This window comes from Lactuca serriola, chromosome 9, assembly GCF_051521515.1.
Source record: "Lactuca serriola cultivar US96UC23 chromosome 9, Lser_US96UC23_V15, whole genome shotgun sequence".
Taxonomy (NCBI): Eukaryota; Viridiplantae; Streptophyta; class Magnoliopsida; order Asterales; family Asteraceae; genus Lactuca; species Lactuca serriola.
Genome location: NC_136416.1, coordinates 84,830,414 through 84,837,128, shown reverse-complemented (window position 1 = coordinate 84,837,128; position 6,715 = coordinate 84,830,414).

The following is a 6,715-nucleotide window of genomic DNA, read 5'->3' as shown; positions in this document are numbered from 1 at the left end:
ATTTATGTTCAAAGTGTGTGATACCATAGTCAATTAATTTATTCTTGTGTTTGACTTTGTGTGTTTTACTTCCTGAATATTAATTTATTCGAAATGCCATAGTCAGTCATAGTTTAGGCAGTAGCTATTGATTTATGAATCTCATGGAATATTTATAGATTATACATGGCGATGGACATTTCATAGGGATTGATACAATATTAATGAGTACTTAGAAAATGGGGATTGTGAGTACTGGTTAAACCCACGCTTAGAAATTACTTCATGGATTCAATCACGAGTAATTCTAAGACGATAAAATCTTCTATTCTTAATTAGAGATATATAAGTCATAGTTTGCGAATCAGCTGTGCATTGGTTTTGCATCAACGCATCTGTAACTGGATGTTACAAAATGTAATTCCATGTGTAATGTGATTTGTAAAAGGTAGGATTATATGGTCAGAGTTTATTCGTTCCTTTTGCAGGTTAAGGAAAAGCTATATATTTGATCCCCTCAGTAATTTGATGTTGACATTATAGTGTTGGGCCCATCTGGGACTAAATCGATGTGTTTAGTTCGTAGTTTGATGAAGTCATCACAAATCTGAAGGTCGATAAATCTTGGACCATGAGATTGATTCTATCGATGTATCGTGTTAATATGTTATCAAGAAGAACAAAAGGATAACTAATCACTTATCTAAGGGATGGCATTTGATTTGATTAGAATTTGGTTGTGTCTTTGGAAAGCACAATTTACTGGTTATTCAATGTGATACTTGCAATTATAGTTGACAACATATCCAAGTGAGAGACTGTTAGATTAAGTGTCTAAGGTCTTAACTAAATTGGTATAATATTAGAGAATTGAAGTAAAGTCCTTTTTGGGTTGCCATCATAACCATGATATAGATTGGATTTATATTAAGAGAGAGAAATGATTTATTAAAATACTATGTGATTAATATATCAATTAGAAATAATAAACAATTAAATGAGAATTAATCAAAATTAGTTCAATTATTGATTTTGGATTAATTAGAGTTAATTAAGGGTACAAGGATTAGTGCAGTATATCAATAGTTAAATAGGGGAGACATTCTAGAACCTCCCTGTGGTGGACGATTTTAGGAGCCCTCATTAGGGTTTATGGAAGCCTTTATTTTGTGATACGGTAAGTGATTTGAGTCAGATTAAAATGTTACTATTTTAATATTCAAATTAGGGTTTCCTATAGCTATAAATAAGGAACTATAGAAGGCTTGAAAAACTCTAGATCATTCATAGTAATTTTCGAAACTGCTCTTCCTACTCTCTCCCTCTCTAATTTTCGATCCTAGGGCTTCTTAAGGTTTTGGGTGTGAACCATTAGAGGCTACACCATTAATGGAGCAAGCTTTCCAAGAAGGTTTTCAATATAGGTGTTTGGCTTAATTCGAATTAAGCAAAGGTATGGTTCTTGATGGGTTTTGAGCATAACATACAATCCTATGTGTGCATGCAACCCTAATTGAAGATCTATGTTTTATCTAATTGAATATACAATAATGAACAACAAAGTATAAACCCTAGATCCTATTGTATTATTGAAATTCACGTAGTCAAGTGTTATCAAAATTACCTTTATCATTGTTATTGTAAACAATCTTGAATCCTTGCTTGAAAGACCTTTGGTAGCAAGCGCCACAAGTGTCGCGCCTCTAACGGTTCACAAACAAGCTCAAGCAACCAAGGAATACTATAGAGAGAGAGGAGTAAATAAAATTTTCGGCCAAGACCCTTAGAATGAAGGGTTAGGCCGAAATTTAACCCTAAGGAGGGTTTATATAGGTGCTAGGAAGGTATCCGATAAGGCAGATATATCCAAGGTAACCCTAATCCATTAACTTCCCCCCTAAGGCATCTAAGGCACCCTTAGAGCCCAAGGAAGCCCTAAGAGCATCTAGAATTCGTTCCCCTACTATAGGGAGGTTCTAGAATTGTCCAATGCTCAACTATCGAACATTGTCAGCTTTAGTCCATGCAATTTTAATTAATTTCTTTAATCCCAAAATTAATTCCAAATTAATTTCTGATTAAATATTAATTAAATAATATGATTTCTAATTAATATATTATTTCCATAATACATTAATGAATCATTTATTCTAATTTCTAATTAATTTTTTAACTAAGTAATAAATTATTAAATCATTATTCTCTCTGCAAAGGTTATCCTATTCAATTGCCAGGTTTGAAGGCAACCCAAAAGAACTGTGCTACTATCAATTCATGTTTATACCAATTATAGTTATGGGCTTAGACACCTAATCCAATAGTCTCCCACTTGGATAACTCTAATCACTATAAATGCCAGTATGACTACCAAATTGATCAACAAATTAAGGCTACCAAAAGCCGTTGTCGAACTATGACCTAGTCAGTGACATGTCCTTAGATAAGTGATCAAATATTCCTCCATTCTATAAGATATCGTATAGACATGAGACATAGATCATAATCAATCTCTATGTCCAAGATTTGTTTCTCGATTTTGTGATTTATGATGACTGATATCAGACTACTAATTGACCATATCAATTCAGTCCAGGCTTGACATCAATTCAGTCCAGGCTTGACCAAGTGCTTTAGATGTCATCATCAAATCATCGAGCGGCCCACATATATCGCTTTTGTCGTTAGGGAAAAAGGAATAGATAAACTTTGACTTATATACTTGCACTATTCACTCATTAAATCACACACAACAATACATTTTATAACATCAAGTTACTTATGCGCTTACGTATTATCAATGCACAACTGACTCGTAAACAACAACTCATATATGTTCATTTCAAGAATATAAGATATTATCGTCTCAAAATTACTCGTGATAAAATCCATGAAGTAATTCTATGAGCGTGAGTTTATCTAATACTTAAATCCCGATTTCAACAGTACTCATGAATATTGTAGCAAACCAGTTTTATGTATAACCCCTTCGACAATCTACAGTCTGATTCATGACAGTCTTAATTCACTACTTACTTCCAAAAGTATGATCGATTGTGGATGTCTGAATAATCCAATTATTCGGGAAGTAAAACATGCGAAGTGAAACACAATAATAACCTAATTAACTATGGTCTCAAAACAATTGAATATAAATAAAACACTTATTATTTAAGCACCATATTAATTAGATTTTATTAATTATATAATGTTTCGATTAATCAACTAAACACTTGAATTAAACATCAGTCATGCCAAGTAATAAACATGCATACTATGTCTTTCTATGGTCCTTCCTTTGTGAACATATCAATTGGACATAATTCTAATGATGCTCATATCACAATTCCAAATCCTTATTACAAGTGTAAGAATTCAAAATTCTTGTCTCCACTAAATGTGTCAGAGTCTAACCTTGCAAGCAATATCCTTTTGTGATCATGTGGCATCAAAGTTACCAAGACTTGGCCAACAATGTCACAAAAATGCTCTGTAACACCGTAAATTTTCAAACAAAATTTTCGATTTTAAATAACCAACATCACATATAATAACTCTCAAAATCTCAAGTGTCGATATCATAACATATTTCAAAATAGTTTTCAAAAGTAATTATCAAAATCCAGGATCCTCATTCATGACTCTTTTCTCTTGTGTGTACAATCGAGCTGCCCCCTTCCTGCGATCCTGATAAGAATCTGAAACACATAACACATAACACGGTAAGCACGAAGCTTAGTGAGTTTCCCAAAATACCACATACATATATCTAGCCACTCGAGGCTATGTCTCTACGAGACCTTCCGGTCGACGTGTCTTAGTGGACCTTCCTGCTCCACAACTCTGGTAGATCTTTCGGTCTTAACCATGATGACCTTCCAGTCATGCAGCTCGTTGGAACCTTAGGTCCGGTCTAGCTCGTTGAACCCTTTGGTCCATTCTAGTTGAGCCTTCCGACCTCATATATCGTTGGACCTTCCGGTCCGGTTAGTTGAGCCTTTTGGCCTCATATATCGTTGGACCTTCCGGTCCGGTCTGGTTGAGCCTCCCGGCCTCATATATCGTTGGACCTTCCGGTCCGGTCTAAAATAACTCATAGCATAATATCACATAGACAAGATGCATAACTCAAGTAAGAACATAAGACCTTCCGGTCACACATAAATACCACTCTAGGTAACGTATAGTTAGAAGACTCTCCTCGGATGATGAACAGTCCCTATAAACACAACTGCCACGCACCGGCCTCTAACTCTGTGCCAAACCCACAATTGTCCCAGTTAGGAACTAATTCTCAACTCTCGCTCATTAGGTCTAAAGGTAGTCCACTAACCAGCCCATCAATGGCCTAAAACCCATTGGGCCCACCAAGGCCCAATAATAAATGGGCTCTCCCGAGGCCTAACTCTCTCACATCTAATGGCAAGCCCATCTCAAGGGCCCAAAGCACACACACACACACACACACACACACATATATATATATATATATATATATAATACTTTGGTCCAAGACTCTATTGCAACAAGTCTAAACTCCAGGCCCAACACTCAAGGCCTAAAATAAGACTAAGCCCAAAAGTCCACAACGAGGTTATGTGGGGTGTACCTCTCTTAGTACATTCAGCGTACTCACGAATCCATATTGGCCAACGGGGACACTGGGGCAGTACACGGGGCGTACAGGAATTACGCTCAGCGTACTCCCCAGATCCACTCTTTTTACTCATTTGGTCTTAAACAGTTAAGACATTACCTCAATCCCCAGATCTGGACTCCCTAATGGCACTTACTCCATAAAGTCAGTGACTTTAAGCCTTTTCTTGGCTGGAAAGGTCACAAACACCCAAAACACTTACTTCCTTATCTAAAAAAAACCTCCTATCTCATGCATGGCTTGATTCCAACGTCCAAGATTGGATTTTTATGACATAACACCACTAAATATACTCAAAGGGACATATATTATGCTTTAGAGTTCAACAACTCATAAAGCTTCAAGCTTTGGGACCAAAAACCCTAAAATGGACCCAAAACAAAAAGTAGCACAACAATAAGCAAGTTCAAAACTTGATACCACTGGAAGATGCACCAACAAGAGAAGAACATAGATCCAAAAGCTAGGTGCTCAAGCTATTCTCTTTCAAAGCTCTTTCTTCTTCAAAAGCCAAACACAAAAAGCGATCACCCACTAGATCCACATGAGAAAGCCACCAAGATTCAAACTTTGTGCTTTCTGGAGCTAGATCAACATGATTAGGGCTTGGATACACAAGCTCCAAGCCAAGCAATGCTTCCTCAAGGAACTCATTCTTCCACAATATGCACCAAAAACTCACCAAATCAGCAAAATGCTCAAGAATCACTCAAATGGAGGCTTAGGATCGATTTCTAGGGTTTAGAGGGATGGAGGCTGAAGATATTAGGGTTAGGTTATGAGATAAGGAGCTTAAATAGGGTCCAAGACCCTAAAATAATGTTCAGGCCTGATTGGCATACACCCAACGTTCATATAGTACACCCAGCGTACTCTGAAGAACATTCACGACCACACCTGGTTAGTACGCCCAACGTACTCCAAAATTACGCCCAGCGTACGCTTTATGTACGCCCAGCGTACTCGGCTAAGCCTGTAAACCTCAAAACTTCTAAAGGCCACAACTTCTTCATTATAAACCTGTTTCCGACGATCCTTATATCCACGAAAAGGTAACAAGAAACCCTACACTTCTATCAACTTTATTCCTCTTGAAGCCCACTTGAACTCAGATCCAAAATTCATGAAAAGCCCGCACCAGCTCCTTTAACAATACATTTTGGCTCTAAAGCACAAACCAAACTCTTTTATCACACAATGTACCTTATTCATATCCCAAAAAGGCCTAAACCTTTCTCCTTCAAAGCCTCAAAACCTTCTCATACTCAGATTAAGGCCCACGGGCCTTAAATCACAAAACAATATGGAACAGGATGTTACATGCTCCACTGAAACTTTGTTACTAAAACAAGTTCATGGTAATCAAGTATTAAATTCAAGGTGATTCCTTAAACACCTTCCTTATGTTAAGGTTTCTAACTCACATGTAGATTTCAATAACCAGTAGATTTCAATAACCAACTCCTATTATCGAAATATTTGCATATTCCCATATGACCATCATTTCTGAACAAGAATCACCTCTACTCAGAATTATGTCAATACGGTCCGTCCAAATACTATACTTCCAACTGTCCTCAAGCAACCAATCTTTTGGAAAACCTCAGAGTGTTATTGACAATTGTTTAACAAATTCAGTCACACATTGTTCTAGTCCTGTTTCCCTCTCAATTCCTTAGGCATTTGGAAAATCAGAACAAGTGAATCTTATAGCATAATCAATCCTATATCTGAAGCATATGGGATTCAGTACACAATGTCTTACATAAAGACATGATACTTGATCAGTCTCTTGCTATAATATTTCCTATGTTGAATCATTTCAACACGGTATTCATATATGTCTAAGACTAAGTTTTATTAGACTTTCAACCTAAATTTTTAGATTTAAAATTAAGTATGAGTGCCCTCTCCCCTAAGCTAATCATAGTGAAACAATTCCAAACTTTGCAACACCTAGCATAACAATTACGCTTCTACTAGGATAACAATTATTCTTCTATCTGCATAACAATTATACTCCCACTAGCTTTGACATGTACCTAGAAATCAACTACACTTCCAGAAATCAATACTTTTTGA